The following is a 24502-nucleotide window of genomic DNA, read 5'->3' as shown; positions in this document are numbered from 1 at the left end:
ATGCCATGGTTTTAATGAAAAACAGTCAGCAGAACTCTCAGTAGAAGTGGGAAACTGGGAATTATATTGTGAAATAGAGCATGTCAAACACAATACGGCCATTGCTCTCAGCTACTATCTCTGAAAAAATGCAACAGCAAAATCAATGAATTGACCTATTTATCTTTTTAACAAACTTGTAAGGACTCCATTATTGGATCATGTTATTCTTTTAAAAATCAAAATGTATGCATTTTCTTTTAAGTTTCCCAGCTTTTAATCATAAAGCAATCATGATTTACATATATTATATATTATATTTGTTCCATGTGTAGGAGGAACTCAGCCCTTAACTACATCCAGACAGACATATTACTATAATATATTTGTAAAGCACTTTAAAGTATATAAAATGCCATTTTTGTCTTAATGATGTAAACAATTCAGGGAAGTAGCTACAGTAAGAATTACCAATTTTATTTAATATTAGAGGCAGTAAAATCACAAAGAATTAATGTATTAAAGTTCTAAAGTAGTTGAGACATAATCAGAAGCAAAATCTTGCTTGAGCAAAACCAATTGGACTTCATTATATATTATCCCCTCCTTTTTCTTTCTGTTCTTTTCATCATTGAGTACCAAGTTACTTATTTCACTCACAGTTTTATTTCAGGGCACCAAACAGAGTGAGGAAAATGTCTAAATCTGATTTCCAGTGAAAGCAACTTTGTGCACATTAAGGAAATCGAGATTAATGACTATAAACAACTTTAAGGTAAGGGTGAAGAGGTTTCTTAAGAAAGTTAGAGGAGTTTGCAACTTGAGGTTACTCTGGAATTTTTAGTAATATATGAGATTGTACTCATTTATTATAAGATTTATGTGTGAGAGAAAAAAATATTCTTCAACTTTATAGCATAACATCACTCATTCATCTACTTAATTAATATTCATGGAGTGCCTGCTACCTTCCAGGTGCCATGCTATGTGATAGTAAACAAAATCAACATGGAACCTGGTCTCACGGAGTTTTCTCTCCAGTGGGAGACACATATTTTTCACAAATAAACATACAAATATGAAATTTGAAATTGTAATAGGTATCATGGTAGAAAAGAACAACCAGGCACTCTGCACGGAAACAAAAATGCGTAGCGATTCAGATGGAATTGAAAGATGACCATGACTGTGATATCAAACAGCAAAGTCCTATTGATGGATGAGGGGTTGGAGCCCTGAGGGGCTGCTGGAGGGAAATGAGAGAATCTGAGTGCAAAAAAATAAACTTGAGGAAGGGGAGAGAAGCTAGGTCATATAGAGCCTTGAAGACTAAGGGAAGGGATACAATTTTATTCTGAGAGCATTAAGAATCGCTTAGATTTGAAATTGAGGGATGATGTTATCTAATTTACTTTGTAAAGATTGCCATGACTGCTATGTGAAGAAGATTGAGAAGAATGGAAATGGAGGAACAAGGTAGAAAAATTATTGTGGTAGAAGAGGCAAGAGATTTTGTTGCCTAGTAAATGTGGGACAGCGACGATTACACAGTTTTCAATTATTTGGGGAGTAGAATGATACCAGGTTATAATTGCATATGCGAGTTCGGAAAACAAATATATGTCCACCATGACTTGCAGCTTTCTATGCTGAAAATAAAGCATGCCCATTATTTTCAATAGTTACAGGATGCCTAAGAAAAGTAGAATGAATGTATTTAGTGAGAATTCAACTCTGGACACATGCTACGACATGGAAGAACCTTGAAGATATTATGCTAAATGAGTTTAATAAGTCACAAAAAGAATACTATTATATAATTCCACTTATATGAGGTATCTAAGCAGTCAAACTCATACAGATGGAAAGTAGAATGGTGGTTGCCAGGGCCTGGAGAGAGGAGGAAGCTCCATCTAATGAGTATGGAGTTTCCGTTGGAGGAGATGAACACGTTCTGGGCGATGGCGACAGCAGCACAATAACGTGCATGTGTTTAATGCCCTTGAACTTTATACTTAAAAATGGTTAAAATGGTGAATTTTCATGTGTATTTAACCACAATAAAAACAAATAATTAGACAAAATATTTAACTCAGGAACAGATGATGAATCTCTTTGAATAATGAACCTTGTTACCTGGATGAAATCTTAAAACCGGGCATGGATACTTAGGAATATATTCTACATCAATTTAATGTATAACATATTGATGTGCATGTGAACTAAAATATAGCGTAAGGATTCGCGCATCACTGTTGTGACTGCATTTTGAATTATAATCAGAAACGCTCTGAGAATGTTTGGCATGCTTTTTGTGTCAAGTTTTAGGCATTTTCTTGTCCTTGTTCAGATCAGGTATTCCGCTTTTCTTCATTTTAAATAGCTTTTACCTGACTTTCATTTCCATATCAATAAGTTCTTTCTAGCAATAAAATTTTATTGTCAGTCTTTCTAAATTTTTATTTTCACCCTTTTATGAGTACCATTAGGGGACAAGGAAAAGCTTGACCCTTATATATCAACGTGCCGCTCAAATTTATTTCCACAAGTTAATCAAAAAGTTTTGGAGGATTTATTTTCTCTTATGATTATCCAAATGTGTCAATTCAGTAACACATAGGTGTTCTAAAAAGTCAGCACCATAAAAATCATATTAAAACCATTGTGGTCATTGAAGTGACTGGATCCAGAACTTTTTTAATTTAAAGAGGATGCTCCCCACCCACCTCTATGTGCTATGCATTGTAGGTGTAGTAAAGTAGTTGACTAATATAGTGGATAGGTGTCATCTGCTTACGATCTTTTGATTAACCTTCTTATAAATGGTTAAGTTCTCATGTTATTCTACATTGAAGAATAACTAAAAGTCTCAGGCTTCCTTATAGCCAGGATAGAAAGATGCAACCTAAGTTTCCCCTGTCAGTTGTACCCATGTGTGACTTTAATTTAAGCGGGCAATAGGAGAACACAGATTTACATCAAGTCATCCTTTTGCTGGAGAAAGTTATGGTGAAGGTATCTGGTGTTGGGGCACAGCAGTTGTTAAAGGTCAAGGTTTGCACTCAGAGGTAGCATCTATGTGGGGCGGAAATGGTTGCAGAGCAGTCGAGTTCCTTGCAAAGTTCTAGTTGGTAGAAGTAGCAAAATGAACAGTGATTTCACAGGAAAAAAAAATTGGGGGGATGGGAATTCTTTCACATATTTTCCCTGGAAGTAGAGATTCGGTTCTGTTTTTCTAGGCTTTGTAATGATTCTTTATGGCATTTTACATACTTTTAATTAATTATGTTTCTGCTTCAACTGGTGAGACTTGCATCTATTGTTTACAGCAAAGAATCTGACTGATAAACTTGATAGAAACATTTGTTCAATCTACCTCAGCCAGTCATTTATCATGGCATTTGTAAATGGCATTTATCATTCATTCATTCATTCATTCATTCATTCAGACAAACACTCTTTCAGCATTCACTATGTACTGAGAACTGAGCTGGTTGCAGGGTAAGAAAAGACTAATAACATAAATAAAGAATAATAACTCAAGAATATTTTAATCTAGACAGAGGCCCTAATAAATAAATGGGCAATCGCAGTAAAACTGTGGCGAGCATCATAAAGAAATACTGAGAGAGAGAGATGTGAGAGCACGAGAGGGCCACCTTTGCTAGGCTCGAGAGATCAAAGAAGGCTTCGGAGAAAAAGCGGTGTTTTCCAGAGTTTGATCCACAGGCCACCTGCAATATAGTCACTGCTAGTGCTTGAACCTGCTAAATTGCTTGCCCTACTCTGTATCTACTGTATAAAATTTTTTGACATTTTAGTTAGGAAGCTGTACCTGGAGCCAATGTCCCAGGAATATGTGTTGAATAAAGAAAGAGAATGGATCTGGGAAGCTGTCTGTTCATAGTCCCACGAGTAAGAGGTAACAGTTGAATGATTAAGTGTTCAAGACCAAAGGACTGAAAGATATATATAGCTTCAAGCATCTCTAGACTGATATATTTTGACGTTGATGTAAAGGGCCAAAGTTTTGCGTCAAAAATATCGGGATTCAAATCCTCCACTAACTACGTTGGCTGTCCTGTTAGTTTTGCAAGCTACAGTTTCTCCACCTTGACAAAAAGGAGAGTGATAACAAACACATTAGAAGGTGGCGAGGATTAAAATTAATTAATTACACAAAGACACTGACTTTCAGTGAAGGTTAGTTTCATTACCTTCATATATCTCTTTGCCAAAGAGTTACTTCTTTTTTCTGTTTTTTTTTTTTTCACAGTTATTGGACTTTAATTGTTAAATATCAGATGGCAAAGGATTGCTGCCAATATCCTTTACGCGACGTGTAGAAGAGCAGCTGTGCAGAAGGAAGCTTAATAAATGTCTTTTAACAATCGTCATGATGGCAGTTTACACCTTCTTAAGTCATGTTTAATAATATTAAGTCCGCATTACATTCTACTAAAAACAACATAGCCTTTCGAGAAGCATATAGGAATGCACTTCTTGATGATCAAATATTGACTTTGACTTGGCTTGCAAAACAAAAACAAAAACACAAATGAAGAAAGACATATTTAGCTAAATGTCAAAGAAAATATTTTAAAATGTATTAGGAATATGGTAGCAGATGTTTCCTAATATTTAATATTTTTTTCATGGATGAAGTTTAATGTTGGCATAATATTGTCATTTGTATCTAAACTACTTTTTCTCCTAAGAAAATAAAAAGTGTATCCACCTTTCTGCTTATGACCCTTTTATTACTTATTTGAATAAAAGAGAGAGAAATAGAACAATTATGCTTGAAATCACTCTTCATTGAGGCTTTCCATTTTGGTTTTTCATGCTGTCCTTGTTTTCTTGATTTCCCATGAAGTCAGATATTATTTTCTAATTATGGCAGCACGATAACAGCTGAGCTACAGCAGGCTTTTTCTGTCACTGAGTTTGGTAAACAAGGTATTCATGATTTCAGCAGATGTCTCTGATTTGAGACCCTTTACTTTTTTTCTGAGCAGAGAATGCAGGGAATGATCAAGCTGTAGACAAGTCCATCAGTGAGGGACAATGTGCTAACCAAATGGCCAGCAGTCCCTGGACAGTGGCCATTACTCTTTGAGGTTTCACCTGCTCATCAACCATGCTGGCATGTGCTCCTTAATTTCTTTCCCCTTTTTTCTACCTTGTAGATCACTGCATAACACTTTCAATACAAATTAGTTGTCAATACCAATTTCTTCTTGGTTTTATACTACTGCTCTTAATGTGAGACTACATTGCAAATGTAATCACTCACTCATATTTGTTATGGCTCTTCTTGCTTTAAGACTTGAATATACGTGCCTTCTTATTGTCTGTAACTGTTTTGGGACTCGCTGTTATTATTATACACTTCCACAGACAAAAATATGCATTTCTTGCCATGCTATGCAAAGTCCTCCATGTTTTGATGTAAATCATCCTTTTATAGATATACCACATATTATATCCTCTACAGATCTCACCATTCTAGGCACTGTGGGCTTTTTTCCAAGACAAACCTGTATTTTCTTAGCTTTATGCTTTTGCTTACTGTTTCTTCTCCCCATGATACATACGTTTGTGTATATACCCATAGGTTCCAGCCCGTTGTAAATGAAGTCCTCTGTCATAGACATTTAGGAGAGTTCCAATATTCTGCTATAACAAACAAGATTCAGTGGACAATCTTGTGTATGAGTTTTTAATATATTTACTGGGCTAGGAAATCCTGCAAATCTCTCATCTTTCAAGCGAGACCCACATGACCCACGTGAGCCACCTTTCTGGGGAGGGTTGCTGACAGGGGCCTGGCAGGAGCTCTGGCTCCAGAATCGACCATTCGCTGGGATTAAATGGGGGAATCCCAGAGCAAGGGTCGTTTTACCCAGCCCATTTGATTTTAAGAGAAGATCGCTTGACTTTCTGACACCACTATAAAGTGAGCCCTACCAGGAGCTGGTTTTGACCTGCACTGTGGCCACTCATTTGGGTTATTTAATCTGTCACTGTTTGAGGGCAATGAGATAATTTGAGCTTTAAAATATTTGTTTTATATATATATAATTTATATATATATATAATTTTATTGTCTATTTCTGGAATTATAGTATGTAAATCTTCATTTTACGAATTATGCCAAATTTGGTCTTAAGTAGTAGTATCAATTTATACTTCTACCCAACAGTAATGATAATTATCATAGCTTCATATCCAATGCTTGGTATAGCTAGATTTAAATTTTTTGCTAAATTTTTGATATCTTAATTTCAAAAACGTTTCACAAAATGTGATACCAAGGATCTCCTTGCTGTTTTAATTCTAATCTCCCTGAATACCAGTAATAAGTTCTAAACTTTCATGATCACAATAGATATATTTTATTCATACAATGGAATAAAACTGTAACTGAAAAGGAACTAGAGCTATGTTATCAATATAGGTAATTATTAAAAATTAAAATACTGATTAAAAAGGTACACATATTTACATACCCTACTCTATAGTAAAATGTCACTATATAAAATCTAAAAAACAGGCAAATCAAGCCTATGTGTGATTTATGACTGCATTTATAAGTAGCAAAAATGGCTATTTCAGGGAACAGTGATAGACAACTGCATTTGGTTAGGAGTGCACAAGACTGCTTTGATTTTAGACAGCTTATCTTGCAGGTGGACTCACAGGTGTTCTATTTTTCTCTATAGCTTTCCAGCTCAGAAATATTTTTAAGGTTAAGAAAATGTGGATTGCATATAGGTGATTACTATTTTATTCTCTGATCTTTAATTCTTTCTTCCAAAGCAGAGAAGGAAGAAAGTGAACTGTGCCTGATTCCATTCCATCATTACCTCTCTGGTTTGACACACCATTTGTTCTGTATCCTAAAGAAGTAACTTGGAATCTCTGTAAGATTTCTGCCAAGCTGTTATTCACAATGAAGAGGCTCTCAAACCTCCAGCACCACATCTATTTCTCCAGCAAGCCTAGAAAGAACCGGCAATATGGCTCTCCTCTTATCACTATAACTTTGTGCAGGTGTATATTTTAGCTTGCATTTACCTCAAATTTGCCACTTCTGTCACATCCTAACATATATTCATTGTCATACAATGAGATAGTATCAAGAATCTTTAGAATGCTAAATGCTAAGGCATTATTCAGTTTTTACACCCTAGAAGCCATATAAAAGCATTGCAGTGAATACTAATGAGTCTTTTCAAGAATTAAAGTACAGAAAAAGGAAAGAGATATTTGAAAAGTTAATAAACTTCTTTAGTAACATCTCAAATTCTCTCTACTATTTCTCACTTTTTTTTTTAGGTGAAACCAAATTTACAGCTTACTGAGTCTTGTCTGAAGGATCAGAGCTCTACTGTAACCTTAAATACATTCCCTAAGCTCCTTGCTTTTGTTTCCACATTTCACTGGCAATAATACTCTGTTTACAAAATTTCAGGAACTCAGCCTTGGGAGAGTGACTTCAGTTAAGGAAAGAAGTTAGAGAGATAAGAGTAAATTCTCATTCACATATTCATTAGTCTATTACAATTTCATACCAGAAAGTAACCCCTTTAACTTCGGATACAATATTTAACAAAGATTCATATGGATAATCTTTTTTTTTAATGTACAAATGTTTTAGCTGATATTCCTAATGGAAGTGAATGAAACATGCACCCATAATGTCTATGGTGCAATAATAGTAGCATGCCTAAGAAATATTCATAATAAAAATTTCATATCACATTTGACAATTATTAAAGATTTTCTGAGAGCAAATTTTTTTCTGTTTTAAGTGAAAAAAAAAGACAGGGAATTATGAGAAGGGTTACTCTTGATTTTCCTCTGAAGAGATGGTGAAAACAAAAATTGATGGTCATGTTTCACTGTAATTAACCAAACAGCAGAAACCATTATTTATAGTTATCCCCTAGGCAACATACACTGTAGGTGAACCTATTTTCTTAAGATTTTCTTTATAAAATTGTTCTTAATCATTTTACCATTATTTGCCATGTATCCTAAATGGAAAAAGTATCAGTACAATTACTTAAGTACATTTTTAATCTTACCTTCTGTTATAAATCAGAGTTGAACACCTACCCAATGCCTTTCTGAATTTATATCATACTTTTACATTGAAAAAAAAAACTATTAGAGGTGCCAGTTTGCTTACAGAGAATCAGTGATTTTTCTTTTCCATTTATGCTATAGAGTATTTTATCTATACAATAAAAAAAATTCAAATAAAAAATACTTTTTCCTTATGTAGTTCTTAATATCTTTATATTATGCCCCAAACTGGACTAGCTGATCTCAACTATAGTAAAACTCCTTTTGAATGACTGACAGCTTGTGTAGACACAGCTGTAGTGTATTACGATGGTAGAATTGATTACTTATTCTCTTTTAATTCCTGCTACAGTTATAAATATACTTGGAGAAAGGTAATTTTCATAAAGATAAATTATTATGCATTCTTTTCTTGATTTAATCAGCACTTGTTTTAATTCGAAACACCATTGAATGAATTTATTTCAGCCAGCAGATATGTAGCATTAAGCAAAAACACTTTGCATGTACAGAGCTTTCAGAAACCGCTCACATTAATGTACAGTTATGTGTCACTTAATGACAGTGTATGTTCTGAGACATGCACCATTTGCAGATTTTGTCATTGTGTGAATATCATAGAGTGCACTTACACAAACCTAGATGACGTAGCTTTCTGCACATCGTAGCTATATAGTATAGCTCATTGCTCCTAGGAAGTCTGTACAGCAAGTTACTGTACTGAATACTATAAGCAATTGTAACACAATGGTATTTTCGTATCTAAACGTAGATAAGGTAGAGTAAAAATCTGATATAAATGATAAAAAATAATATACTCACCATGAACGAAGCTTACAGACCTGGAAGTTGCTCTGGGTCAGTCAGTGAGTCAAGTAGTGAATGAATGTGGGAGCCTAGGACATTACTGTTTACTACTGTGGATTTCATAAACACTACACTTGGGCTACCCTATATTTGAAAAATAACACAGGATTTAGTCATGCACAAGAGAAAATGATACAATCAAGAGACAGACTAAATATGAGATGTATGAGGCTACTGCAGGTTTAACATGGCATACTGTTTTACAGCAATCATTTTTTTATAAGTAGAAAGAATACACACTAAAATAATAGTAAATAGTATAGAAAGTACATAAAGTGGTAACAGTCGCTTATTATCATTATCAAGTATTATGTACTTTACACAGTTGTGTGTACTATATTTTTATAGGACTGGCAGAGCTGTAGGTTTGTTTATAACAGCATCACCACACACAGCTAATAAGTTGCACTGTAACATTACTAGGTGATAAGAATTTTTTAGCCACATTTTAATCTTACAGGATCACTGTCATATATGCAGTCTTTCATTGACTGAAAAGTCTTTTATGTGACATATGACTGTAATTAAAAGTCACCAGCGTGCTCATAAAAATGAAGACTCTCAGTTCCCATCATTAGAATTTCCTCTACCTTAGTTTGGAGAAGAGACTGAGTGTCTGTATTTTTAATAAATGTCCAGAGCTAATGGTTTTGGGAATTGCATTTGAGAAATACAGTTTTGAAACCCAGTGAGTTGAAATGAAACATCACTTTTCAAAAGCTAAAGAATATTTGATGCCAAATATTTCCACGTTAATAACTTTGTTACCTACAGTTTTCGAATAATTTCAATTGAAAGTGTTTATTACTTTGCACTTCCAAATACAAAGGTTGAATTTCACAGACCTGTGAAAAATTTCTAATTGTAGAGTAGCATTAAAAACATTTAAAAATGAGGACGTTTTTAAATAGGATATTTAAAACAGGGAGGTCTTTTTCAAATGTACGATGACTTATTTTTAGAGCTCATATTCCCGATAATAAGTGGCCATATAAGTCATTATGATCTTATCTAATCAAAGAAATATAATGATAGATGGGAGGAAATAAAATAGCAGAAATTTAGTATTAAAAATATATATCAGATCCAGTCATCTGTTCCTGTCATTTTTACTCTCATCTTGTCTTCTCTCTAACTCCTACTTTCTCCAGCCTCCTAGGTTGTTTGTAAATCTTTGCTCTTTTGAACCGCTGCATCACCACGAAAAGAGCAAGGATGGCTAACCTGCTGGTTCCAGGTATAAAGGACCTCAAACTGAGTTGCCCTATTCATTGCTGGTAGAATCTGTGCCTCTTTAGCCTACTCACAGAGCTGCTGTGAGAGCTGAGACCAGTTAAGGTCCACTGAGCAACCAGCCAGTTTGCGGATATATGTTGATAACTGTTTGCTGCTTCAAACCCCTGAGCTCTGTATTAGTTGTACAGCAATAGCCTACATGCACAGAAAAAGGTGCAGACATGAGAAGCAGAGGTGATGCAGAAGAAGATGCCCTCTGGAGACACAAAGTGAGAGTAATAAGAAAGAAGAAAAATGATACAAGAGGAGTAAGAAGTGGATTACTTTCTTTAGTTTAAGAAATTATGGAGTTAAAAACTTAGGAAATAACCAACAGACTCCCATAAACTTTTACCTAAGATCTTAAGAACAGATATGTATGAAATAGAATTTTTCAGACATTATAAAGTTATTAGAGTGCCAATATGTTATATTTTGTAGCATTTGTCAGCAGGTTCTGGGACAATTCCTCACAATATATTATTCTGACACGAAACAAATACATGTTTACATTAAGTACAATAAGTCAACACTATAAAATTTATGTCAGTTCAAGTCAGGTTTTGCTTCCAAATAAATTTTAAAAAATTTTAGGTTTAAGAGTTTTATAAAGGCCTATAGAAATTTACATCTGAAAAATTAAAAGAATCATTGCATTTGATGCTAAAGCTAAAACTTCATTGGCCTAGCTAAGGTAATATATATATATATATATAACTAAAGAATAAATATGTCCAGTGAAAACTTCAAACTATTGAAAAAATGTTTAAGTAAGATACTCACCTTCTCCTCTATCAGTAGGAATTTACCCTCTGCCCTAATTCACACTCTTCTTGGTTTTATGACTGTAAAAATCTTAGATGGAAAAAATAATTTACTGCCTCTGGAAAGCCTGAGCAGAGTGTAATGTGGAGCGGAAGGGAAGGGTGGGGGTGGGCACTGTGAAAGGCCAGCCTAAGTAATGCTTCTCCAAACTCAATTGCATAACCATAGTCCCCGAGTGGCTTTTCAGTATGTTTTAAATTAGTCTCTAGTCCAGAAAGGTAACTAGAGCTGGCAGAAAACAGATTTTTGTGGCAACCATAGGCTCACAATAAAATCTCTTATTCTAGCCCAATCCAAATACATCTGACACTCTAACACAGTGTTTCAGGCTTAACTGATATCTTCACTGGTGATTTGCATGCCTAAAAGAGTGGTTCAAAACTAGTTACTAGGCCCACATTTCATAATCTCTAAAATTATATTTTAAAAATTTATTAGACTTAATTCCCATCTTGTTCTAAAATGAATTATCATTATTATTATTATTAAATATTATTAGAAAATTCAAAATTCTATAGCATTTTTTTGGTACTGCATTAAATGGGATAGCATATAATTTTAGGAATATTCAGATGCCATAAGCAGTAACTTTTTAGTAAATAAATGAACATGGGAATTATAACTCTCATCCAACTACTATTCATTTATCCATCGAAGCATGATTGTTGATAAGACAAATGAGCAAAGAATATGTTTTTAATCACTAATACTGGACCATTAAAAATTTTTTTAAATTATTTAAACAAACTATGTTTTTAAATAGCCACACATTTATGTTCTTATTTTCAGTTTGGTTATTCAATATTTTTGTTGATACAGTTGGATTGTCAAATTTTTATGGATTAGTAAAATTTCCATGGCAACCAATAGAAAAATTTCAGTCCATAGTTAGTATTTATTGTTAAGTTTGTTTACATCAAACTAGTGTGAGCACTTAAAATTGTATTATATTTTCACGCTGGTTTAGTTTAAATATAACGTTTTTAAACACTTTATTTCTATGTACAATTCTTTTTTTGAAAAATATACTTTATTAATTTATGATGGACAAACAAATGTGTACATATTTTATGTATGCAACTTGATGAATTTAGGGAAAAGTATATACCCATGAAATCATCATCACAATCAATGCTATAAACACACTCATAACCTATAGAAGTTTCCTCCTTCCTTCTTTATTTTACTTTTTATGATAAAAACTCTTAATGTAAAATCTACCCTCTTAACAAATTCACAAATGTGGGATATAATATTGTTAACTATATTCATTGTGTTGTACAGTAGATTTCTAGGACATATTGTTTATATTGAATATTTTTAGTCATGTCTATTTAAAGTTTTGAGTATGTTAGAATCCAAAATAAATGTGATATTAGATACAATCCTTATATATTAAATGCATCTTATGTTAAAATGTGAACATCGTATATTGACTCTCCTAAGTCTAATTATTCTTTCGTATTACCATTTTCTCTAAAATTATTAATAAATGAAAAGACTCTGTAGTGCTTTTTGCTGCTAAAAGTTTGAGAATATCTTAGGATTTCTTCAAAATATAAAGACATTTAATCAGTTAGTCATCCTGAGATGGTTTTATGAATGTCATTATTTTGGAGACATGAATATATTACAGGAGCTTGTTAAAAATAAATCTAGTTTAGAACATAAAACAAAACAAAAGATTTTTTTGTGTGTTGTAAGAGAGTAGGAAAAGATTTGATATTTGTAGGAAACTAATTATATGGAAAATGAATCATTCAGCATATCAAGTACTGAAATATGACAATTCTAATTTTCAAAATTCAAAGATACACTTTCCAAATAGAGGATTTTAAATGGTGACAATTACATACCAATGGAAAAAATAAATTAAGACATCTAACTTTGCACCTGTACAAAAGAACAAAATAGGAATTATGTACAAAATACATTACTGACATCTACATATAGCATAAACTTTTTTTAAAAACTTGAAAAAATTATCTTAAAACACATTTTTATTTTCAATGTGAATTTGAATTCAGGTGGACATTTTTTCTTAAAAGTCTACAAATAAACTTTTCCACCTTAGAATAGAAGTTTTCGAAGAGATATCAAAATTGTATTTTCCATTTTATTATAACCAGTTAAGATTCATCAACTACTATTAAATGTTAATAAATGACACAGGGCACCAGGCTCTCAGTTGGTCTAACTAAAAGATTCTTCCTGATCAATCAACAATGGGAACAGGAAAGAGCTAATCTTGATTCTCTAATCCTGCTTCCAAGATAGAGGTAGCTCTGATATCATTCCCACTTTAACCGCCCAATGTAGAGCACCCACAGTTCATCTGAAGCAGTTTAGATTTTTTTTCTTTGGAGAATGCTTACCTTCTGAACCACTTTAATTTAGATTAGAACCTGTGGAGGAAAGGACAAGAAAGCTTTTTCTGTGATTTTTTTTTGTGATTTTCTAGTTGTAATATTATGTTTTAAGAATACAAAGTATGGTTCTCATACAAATATAAAATTAACATGTGTCAAATGTTTCAACTTATTAATTAATGTGGAAACTAGTGAGATGTTAAACCAAGTTCAAAGAGGATATAATTGCTTCATATCTTCTAGGGAAATAAAATGCAAATGCAATAATTGGGGTCATATTTGCTACAGAGAAGTCAACTCCATCTTCACTAAAAAAAAAAAAATACTCACCTTGTTATAGATAAGAATTACTCGCATGTCTCTCTATTTTCTATAATTGAACTTCTACCTCTGCAGAGTTGTAAAAATAAAAAACCTATTCAGTAGAAGGGCAATCTACAGTGAAAACACACATTAAGTTAGATAAATCTTGAAGGTCCATAAACAATGTCTACAACTGCAATGAAAGTAAAAGGAAAACCAATAGTCTTATTTCTCCATTTATATGTCTTGGAAAATTCTTTCTGAGAACCTTCTGGTTGTGTCCAAGGCTGAGGATTTCTTGATCAACCCATTCCAGTTTGACTACCTTCATGCCGTTTAATTTCCAAACTCAGTAATCACTTAATTGTGACATTATTCTAGAATCTCCCTCTAAAAAAGATTTTGGTGCACAAAATCAAAATATTGATCCACAATTCTATTTTACTTCAAAATATACTGTATATTTTAAATTTAAATAAAAATGTAATTTCAAGGAGACATACTTTCAAAAAAACAAAATGCTTTTAGAAATAATTCTAGATGGAATCAAACATTCTCAATTACAGAACTGGAATTAAAAAATGACAATTCCAGCCATATTCGGTTTCGATACTTAATGTAGTATGAGAATTGACCGGGTGACTCCAGAGGAGAGCAGGCACATCATAGTACTCAAAACTGTGTAAAATTAATAGAAAATAAAGGCATGCATTTCAAACACTAAACATTTCTTGATTGCATATTTGCGTTGCACAAGTTGAGTCTTGATGAATATTTGGGAAAAATGAAACCATAAATGCATTGGAAGAGTGCAAAGATATAGAAGTGAATATGCTTAACTCCTCAGGCACTCATAACTAATAGGTTGTATGAGGAAATGGTGAGAGATTATTTCAGCCCTAGGTCTCATGAATTAGAACCTAAAGGTCTTTAGGTATAAAAGTACCATTAAAACACAGGCAACTTTTGTTTCATCATAATTGGCAACGTCAATGAAAGGGTTTATGTGAGAAGCAAGCATTTTAGCTGTATAAATAGAGTGGAGACAGAAGCAAAAGAAAAAAAAAAAAAACTATACATCGACTTCAAGGGAAAGGTACAGAATCAATAGAATGAATAGTATAGTTACCAAGTTAGAATGAAGACTATTTACACCAGTCTAAGCTTGAGTCTTTTCATAACATCTAGAACTTCAGAGAATTCTAGACTCTATAATTTTTCTAAATTTGTGTCTTATCCATAATCCATGTAGCTACAGTGATTCAAAATAAAATCCCTTACTCCTAGTTGTCCTGAGGTTGGACAGGAAACATGGAGAAGTGTCAAGTAGAGGAATGTGTATAAATCAATCAATCAATCAATAAATAAATCAATAAAAGAATGAATGAATTTATGTACATTATATAGGGGGAAGGGAGAAAGATAGAGAGAGGAAGAGAACAGGAGAAGGAAAAAGAGGACATGGCAGGGAAGGAGAGAGCCAATTTGGGCTTGAACTAAAACCTGGAATATAAAAGCCAGTTTTTGGTATGGCACAGAATTTATACACGTTCATAGCCTCAGGTATATCTAAAGAGGGAGGAAAGGAGAAAGAGTGTCAAAACCTTTGTCTTTTGGGTCATGGGTTTAGGTTATAAGAACTATAAAAGTTTTCACAGTATTACACTGGAAATAAGTTGATGGTTTCAAATCTCAGTAGAATAAATCCTATATTTTTCCTTTTCCTTCTGTTCTTTTATGATGGTGGATTCAACTCTTTTTAAAGTCCTTAAAACCACTTTTCTTACTCCTACAAACACTGCAGCAGATAAACTTAGAGACCACTTCACTAAGAAGAAAAACTATGGATTATAAAATAGCTCAACTGAAATCATCATAAAATCACCAGCTGCTAAAATACCTAGTCTCTTCTGCACATACCAGCTGCAGGAGAGTTGGTAAAAACTAAATTTGTGGAAAGCAATTTGGTTGAAAACAAACTGATCAGAAAAATGAATTGATCCAAACAGAATACTTAAAACATGTAGGTCTTCATGTAATGATATCTTTTAATCGACAGCAAACGTTTGGGTTCTTTAATTTATCATAAGCTTTTTAAGACATTTTTTCTAATAGATTCAAATTTATCATTTAGAATTTTAAATGTATTTTAGTCAATTAGATCTACTCTATTTTATGGCAATATTTTCATGACATTTTAAATACTACTTTCAGCTCTATGTGATTTTTTGAAAATAAGTTTGTTGAAATGAATGCTCTAATCATCAAAATCTGTTTAAATAAATTTTGAACAACCCAGGGTATAACAAAATTTTAAAACACTAAAAATGTCCTAGGTTACTACATAATTATATATTTTGGGTTTCATGTAATCATACGAGGCCCATTATTCTCATTTGACCATGGTTACACTCTTAAAAACTACACTGATATTTGAACAGTTTTTCAATTAGAATAATTTGCTTCAGTTTGATACAATTATTATTTGCAGTTATATTAAGAATTGGAGTTCCATTGTTAAGAAAATGTATTCAAGATTTGGAAATAGGCAAAAAGTTAAACATGCCAAGTTTATAAATAGAATAATATTTTTAAGCTGAAATTAAAAGTCTTTAGAATGAATTAAGTTTTTGTGCTTCGATATTTAATATTAATTTAGAAAGCCAAAGGATAACATCAGAATAATATTTTATACCTCCCAAACTACACTCAAGGGTGTTAAAAGTAATATGAAACTCAGCAGATTGATACATTCCCACAGCATTTTTTTTTCCCTCACAGAATATAGTGAGAAATGTTGAACATCCTTTCAGTAGAAACAATGAATATTTATTTAATGAATTCAAAATGTTTAATGGCTTTTTTGCCCCTCAGGTTATTAACAGGACTTCAAGAATAGATGCTACAAATCTATAAGGGAGGACTAATTTCAAATAGTGTGCTAGAAAACATTTCTATTGTGATGAAATTTACATAACATAAAATTTATCTTTAAATATTTTAAGTCAACAGTTCAGTCATTAGTGCATTTACATCACCACTATTTGTCTCCAGAAAAATTTCAACTACCCAAACCAATACCCTGTACCCATTAAACGATAATTCCTCAGTCCCTCTCCTCAGTTTCGTTAAATTTCTATTGTACTTTCTGTCTCTATGAACTTAACTATTCTTGATATCTCACTTAAGTGCATTCATATGATATTTGTCACTTTCTTATCTGGCTTATTTCATTTAGTATAATGTTTTCAAGGTTTATCCATATCGTAGCATGTATCAAAATTTCATTCATTTTTAAGGCTAAATATTCCACTATATGTACGTATGTACCATGTTGGTTTGTCCATCGATTTCTGATAGTCATTAGGGTTATTCCTACTTTTTGGCGAATGTCAATAACGCTGCTATGAACATTGGTGTACAAATAAGTGTGGTGCAGGGGTGAGTAAAAATGTCACAAAATTTTCTACTTTTTTGAAGGTGGCTTTTTCTCGATTAAGCATTGGCTTAATTGCTGTAGACCTTTAACCGTTTTCCAGCGATCCTATAAAGTTAGTACAGCCAGTCTCTAATTGTTTTTGATGTTTTGTGGGGTAATAAGGGCTTGGAGCTTTGTAGCCTATCATTTTGTTCTTTGAGAACAATTTTTAACCAGAATCGTCTCGACATTTTTTTTTCTTTTGTCTGAAAATGGAAATCTTGTAATATATTGGTATGGAAAATAATTTACCTTGCATTTAAAAAAATATTAAACTTTTAGGATATTCATAATATACAGATATAAATGTTAAGTTTATGTACCAAAGAAATTCCCAGTATACTCAATTAATGCCACATGCTTTGTCAGCTACTGTTTGAAATGGGTGGGGTAGGGACTATTGTCATTGTATCACCTATAAGAGAATTTATGTTTGTAGACAAAATGTGATCTACTCTACATAATTCCAAGTGGTGAACTGAAACTTGAAAACATATCGTGTGATTGCTTTTTGTCAGAGCATTTTCCAAAGCCTTCGCTAATTGGACTTATCTGTATGAATTTACAAATTCAAATATTTAGTCAAAACTTTTCTGGCAGCTCTCATGACAGCAGCAATAGGATATATTCAAAAGCATTAAGCATTAATTATTCAATTCTCTTGGTTTTCCTGGACCCTTAATAAGTTACGGAAACATCCAGTGCTGGATAGATTAAAATTAAATTACAGTTGCTTACATCTACTTCAAAATAAGTGCTTTCCCAAGTCTCTTTTTATTTCTAGATGAAGTCAGCTCTCAGATTTGGACCAGGACCTGGACCACAAGCAGCTGGATTAGTGAGCTGGGTTTGGCTTGGGAAAAGGTGGATGCAGATGGAGCGAGAAATGACTAAACAAAACCTAATAAGTAAAAATTTCAATTAAATGAAGTGACATAATATATCCTTTTCTCCATTTCATAGTGTAAACATAAATAAATATGCCTCAACACAAAATAATGTTTTTATTTCCAATACTCTAAAACTGAGATTAAGCTTGTATCTTATAAAGACCAAACTCAGTGGTCTTTATATTCTCATTTCATCTGATACATCTTGGCCTCTTAACCACCCTTTACTTTGATTCTCTTTCTATCTTTTTGGCTACTTATTCTCAGGATAAATTGCTGATGCTTATTCCTGTCACACACCAGAATTTACTCATATTTTTCAGGTTTGATTTTGTTAGTTTTCTCGTCTCTTTTTTCATGATCAGCCTGATGATCTAATCCCATAGTTTCAAATGTGATCTTCACACCGAAGTTTATTAAGTCTTTCCTGATATCTAAAATTGTAGTTATTAATTCATTCATTTATTCATACTTATACTAATTTAAAAAGTATTTATCAAATATCATTTTTAACTACATCTCTTTAGTATTTCCAATTTTATGTTCCCAAGAGACTTAAATTTAGTATGTACTATTGTGACCTCATTCCCTGTCTTTCCAATCCATTCTATTTTTGGTTTTCTTTGTCTTTATTCCAGATGTCCTCATTAGTGGCTAAACTTAAAATCCAAAATTCCTCATTTTTTTCCCCACCTTAATCAAATCAGTGTTGATATAGCTCATGTCTCCATTTCAGGGAATTTTATTCATAACTGACTTTTCTTAACAGGAAAAGTAGTAATCATTGCTTTATGGAAAACATATGTTTATAATAAACGAGTATTAAAATTAATTTATATCACTAAGGAACAAACAAGTTTGAATCATAAAGATGTTACTAAAGATGTTTAAAATTGAAGTCCAAAATTTACATTGAATAATTAGAAATTAGCATCCAATACTTTTATTTAGCATTTTAAATATCTTAGCTCTTAGAGCCTTTTTTCAGAAGTTCTTATAGAACATATTAGGATAACTAAGTACAAACAACCAAATTAAACAAAATCTATTTATCCAGAGGCAATGTGTTTGAACTTTTGGAACCAATTCTTAAGTGATTCTTCTTGAGGTCCCATTATGTTATTTTAAAATGACTCTAGAGAATGAATAAATAGAAAAAATAAGATTTTACAAGAGTGAAAGCAGTTACAAAACCATATAATTGCCAAAGAATATATTTTAAAGCATCTTAAATAGTTTGATTAAGGAAAAATTTTAAAAGTCATTATAGCTAACTACTCCATGTTAAATGACCTTTACCCCTGGGACATATAATAAAGAGGGGTTCAACTTTAAACAATGTAAGTTGAATTAAAAATTCACATGCTCATCACAAAGACAACATTTTATAAACTGACAACCTTTCCTCTCCTCAATTTCTTTATGGCTTTTCATATAGAATAAAGCATATGATTACTATGAGAAATAAAGAAAAAAGTATCAGGGAAGAATTTTTCAATAACTCATATATGACTGTTAGCAAAACAGTCTGGTTGTGTATATAATTTCTACGCTTATTAAAATGTTTTGTCTATGACTTTGGTCAGGTATTCTTTGTGTTTAGAATCTCCTTTTCTTTTCTGTTTCTAAAGTCTTATTATTTTTCAACAGCTACCTCATAGTTCATCAACATCATAATACCCTAATTCTCTTGTTCATAATTAACATTTCATCACTTCCATATATTCTCTCCCATAACACTTTATCTATAATGCTATTACATGTATCAATATTAATGTGCATCACAACTCATTATATTCACTGATATAAAACCCATACATTCACTAATAGTCCCTTCCTCACTCAATAAAATGTTAGTTCATTGAAGTCAGAGACCATAACTTCAGCAGTTTTGTTATATCCTTGGAAATAGCAAAATGACTTCGATATAACAATTACATAAAATTATTGGCTTAATTAATGGAATGCTCTACAGTATTAATTTATTACTCAGAGAAATTGTCCTGGGAGTCTAAAACTTTCATAATCTGAACTCAGCTTAGTTATAGGTATACTTTAATATTCATCCATATGGGTATTATCTGATTTAATTTTAAAATAACAAGAAAAAGACCATTATTTTAAGTATGTTTTCTCATTTATTTCATAAAACTATATATGTAATGGATTTTTTTCTTTATTATGCACATTATATTAGTTACAAGAACAGAGAAAATAAACGTATAAAAACTATCTATGCAGAAACACAGGCATAACTTTCTTATACCCTTCGTTGATGTTAAGCACATTTAGAATCTCCTTGTGACAATGATCTCTCCAGTCGGACATCTACCGAAGTAGAAATAAAGTAGTTTAATTAAAGTCCCATTCGACACAGTTGCTGCCAAAATGTAAGGTGAGTCTTGTGGAACAAACAGTGGCCATACTGGGGTTTTATTCTTGATAGTCCTGTCTACTGTTCACCTTACTTTTAACAAAGAAATCACCACCGGTGGGCTACAACTCTTTTTTACAGTTCTGGAGATTGGAAACATGGATATTTACTGACGTTAAGGAACTAAGAATTTTGAAGAGGCAATTTGCCAAAGCTGGCTGATGAATGACCCCATTCTCCTTCAAGTTTATTGTCAACATCGTGCTATGCTGGCACTCCAAGATGCATGATGTGGTTCATGTCTTTCTGTATGCGTTTCAGTGGCGCGACTCGCAATAAGAAACTGTGCTTGAGCAGCTCATTTTGTTTACCAAAGGGCATCTCTTTCGTAACTCATCAATGTAGGAAAAGATTACTGTAAATAATTTTAAATAATTCTAATTTTAAATTTCGGTATAGAGTCTTTCTCTGTTCAGAGTGAGAGGGCTTCATGGCTTTGCAACCTGAGAAATGGCACAAGACGCCACACTGAGAGGGGTCTGCCGTATGGTCTTATGCTCTGCTTTCACTGTCTTGAAATTCTTAGTCATTGTTGAACAAAGGATCCCACATTTTCATTTTGTAGTGCCTTTTCTTTTCATGGTTTAGAATGTGTCAAGAGGTTTTGGCTCCTGAAGGTGACAAATATAAACCAGTTAGGTAAAGTTCCTATATTTTCAGTTTCCTCATTAGCAGTCTATATGTTATATTCTAGAAAATTGTGTTGAAAACTTTTATTTTAGCATTAGAACTCTACATCCTCTCTTTCTCTTTTTTTCTTTTTCCTCTAATAAAATGTTATGCAGAAGTCCAACCTCTGCAACCATTAAAAGTGGAGCAGATCTTGCCCAAGCGTGAGCTTGAAAGGGAGAGCAGGTGTACTTTCCTCTGGGCATAGGGGTGCATAGGGAATATTAAAGAGCTCACATTTGAGACAAAACACAGTTTTAAAATCACAATGAAGGCCATAGATATTGGAACAATTGCAGGTAAGTGAAAGTTTATTAATTTTCAAAACCAAGCATTTTATTTAAATGACTAAAAAACACCTGAATTGAATGGGGCTTAAAGACTTTACCATTATTGGGTCCTTCAGATAAAAAGATAAATAAAACACAGCAGGCTTTCCAGAGGAATGTTAGAATTTTAAATCTCATATAACCTTTATCTTTATATCTGAATATAAAGTATAACAGATTATAAAACATATAATTGTGTGATGTACAGTCTCTAAAATATTGTCATGATTGTTTTTGAATTTATTGAGGAAATATGACATTTTTAAATATCATCTTTCAAACTATTACAATGACCTCACATATAGTTGTGTAAAATTGTTTGATTAGAATTGGGTGTTTAATACAGACCTGTTTCACTTTATTGGAATTAGAAGTGGCTCAGACTCAATGCCATTAATGGGAGCTCAACGAACTATTTTCTATCATGAACAGTCTTAGAATATTGGTAAACATTGCTCAGCATCCAAATTGAGCTTTAGACTCACTATCTCATTATATAAATGCAAGGTATGAATTTTATGTGCTGAAACCATGTCAAGCACTATTAAACTGACAAGGGTATAGAGAAGGAACAATACAGACCTCTGGGAGACTCATTATTGCTTTCATTCAGGAGTCTAGAGATGTATAGTTTCAATAGGGAGAGATGGAGAAATTTTTGAAAGCTGTCACTGATCAGTATTATAAATATACAATTTCTAGGAAAACATGACACATAGCGATCCTTTTCTAATATGCTTATCAGCTTGGTTATCAAAGTCATATTTCCACAATGCCTGTGCTCATTAAATTTGCACTTGAATATAAATGTTTGAATATGCATTTTTATGTGGGAGAAAACATCCTCAAAAGAATCTAAAGTGGATTCAAGGACATACTTTGCAGATGATGATTTACTAACTACAGATATGACATCTTGATGATCCCTCAAGTCTCTTTCCCACGAGACCCATTGTCCTTTTAAAGTGATGGCAGGTCCTGATGTCTCAGTCACACCTGGGCCTATCAGCTAGATTTTTTGAGTGACAGAAATGCTATGGATTAAATCAGTTTACTTAAAAGCCAACTTCAGGAACTTTGAAGGAGTTGGCATCAGTGGGAGCCACACAAACCAACTAGATGATCCCTTCTACAGAAAAATTGGACCTGATAGAAAAATACCAGCTGACAACCCATGAGGTAGTTAGGGTTCTTATCTTGCTGAGAATTATTAGACCTTCTTTTACCCTTTGACAGGAAGAAATCTATTCATGTCAGTGTCATGTCAACAATATAGTCCAACATTTGATATTTACTTTTCCTTTTTTAAAAAATAAATAAATATTGGGGGGGGGGAGTAACATATCTAGCCAGCCAAAAGTGGTTGAGATGAGCCAGTAACAGACGCCTGAATATCAGAAAGGTAAACAAGAAGGATAGCTATCTCTAGACATATTGAAGGCAAAAAGAAAGCCACCGGGACATGGAGTTAGGAATCAAAGTGTATATTGATAAGAGGAGGGCAATATGGTGTAGAACCAACTCCCAGTAGAGCAGGGCCAACATGGGTGAGAGTCGTGACCCTGCCATGTACATACCACTGATGGACACATTACAGCATATTGCTGACCCTCTTTTCACTCATTTGGAATAGGAGAATGAAAACACCTTCATAGACATTAGGATGGAGATTACATAATGCCGTGTAGTTAAAGCATCTGGTAGAGAGACTGGTGCATTGTAATCAATTTTGGTTATTAGTGGCTTTTCAAGGAAAAATATTTCCTAAATCCCAACATTGAAAATTGTCCATAAAATACATTATTAAAAAAACCTGTTTGAGCAAATTGTATCATCACCTCATTATTTTCTCATTCTGGATGAAACACTTTGATTTCATTTCTTTTCTGTGACAAGCATTTTAGAAAAGTGAGTAATACCGTGGGTTCTGGTCTTTGTCTATGTTCAAATCTTGACTACACCACTTTCTAGCTCTGTGACCTTGGGTAAGTTTCTCACACTTTCTGTATTTTAGTATCACCATATATAAGTAATATTAGAAATTAATTCTAGAATTTTGGTGAAGACTAAATAAAATTAATATTTAAATAATTTATGATAGTACTTGGCACATAACAAGTGCTATATAAACACTAATTATAATTCTACGATAAAAATAGTTTGGTAGTATTTTGAGATATTCACCTATATTTAATGTTGTAACTCCAATTGCATACATTTTTTTGTACAGACTTTTCAGTATTAAATATATTTAGAAAAACTATGTAAATTAATTTGTTAAAATATCACTTTTGTTATGATGACTTTAAATATCAGCATCAATTTCTAAATTAAGCAATTGTTATATTTCTTTAGAGTCAGAAAGCATCGTTGTTTTTTTTTTTTTTTATCCCCTAAGGTTTTTAATTTTTTTTTTATAGGTGAAGCAACCCTTGGTTGACCTCACAGATTACAAGGACCTTGTCAGTTTACAATCCCTTATTTATTTACTTATTTTTTATGCTCACAGCACCTAGTCTTCCTAGGTAGTCTCCCATCCAAGTACTAACCAGGTCTGACCCTGCTTTTGGCTTCCGAGATCAGATGGGATCTGGCTTGTTCAAGGTGGCATGGCTGTAGACAGAAAACATTGCTTTCTGAAGCCAGTGCATGTATACATACATTCATATATTTATTTTTATAGTTTATATTACTTAAAAACTTATTTTCTACTTTATTTAAATATATATGTAAGTAAACATATTTTATTTTTAAATACGTATTTTATATATAAATTTAATTTATTTTAAAAAGCTAACCTCTTAGAAATTTTTGGGCTGAGACTATCCAAAGCCAATTAATTTCTCTCTGTGTGTGGATAACAATTTTGCGATCATTCCTCATCTAAATCTCTTTAGTTCATCCTGCCTAACTCTGTTTCTGCTCTACATTTTGTGTCATGATTTTTTTAAAAAATCAAATATATACTATGGCAGAACAAAATATAAATG

The 24502-nt window shown here is 32.7% G+C and overlaps 1 pseudogene; it reads right to left on the bottom strand.

Annotated features, from left to right (window-relative positions):
- Positions 1–24012: 24012 nt before the first annotated feature.
- Positions 24013–24133, bottom strand: LOC118602148 (annotated as a pseudogene).
- Between the last annotated feature and the right edge of the window lie 369 nt (positions 24134–24502).

This window comes from Rousettus aegyptiacus, unplaced genomic scaffold (assembly GCF_014176215.1).
Source record: "Rousettus aegyptiacus isolate mRouAeg1 unplaced genomic scaffold, mRouAeg1.p scaffold_m13_p_4, whole genome shotgun sequence".
Classification (NCBI taxonomy): domain Eukaryota; kingdom Metazoa; phylum Chordata; class Mammalia; order Chiroptera; family Pteropodidae; genus Rousettus; species Rousettus aegyptiacus.
This window is presented reverse-complemented; position numbering and strand designations above follow the sequence as displayed.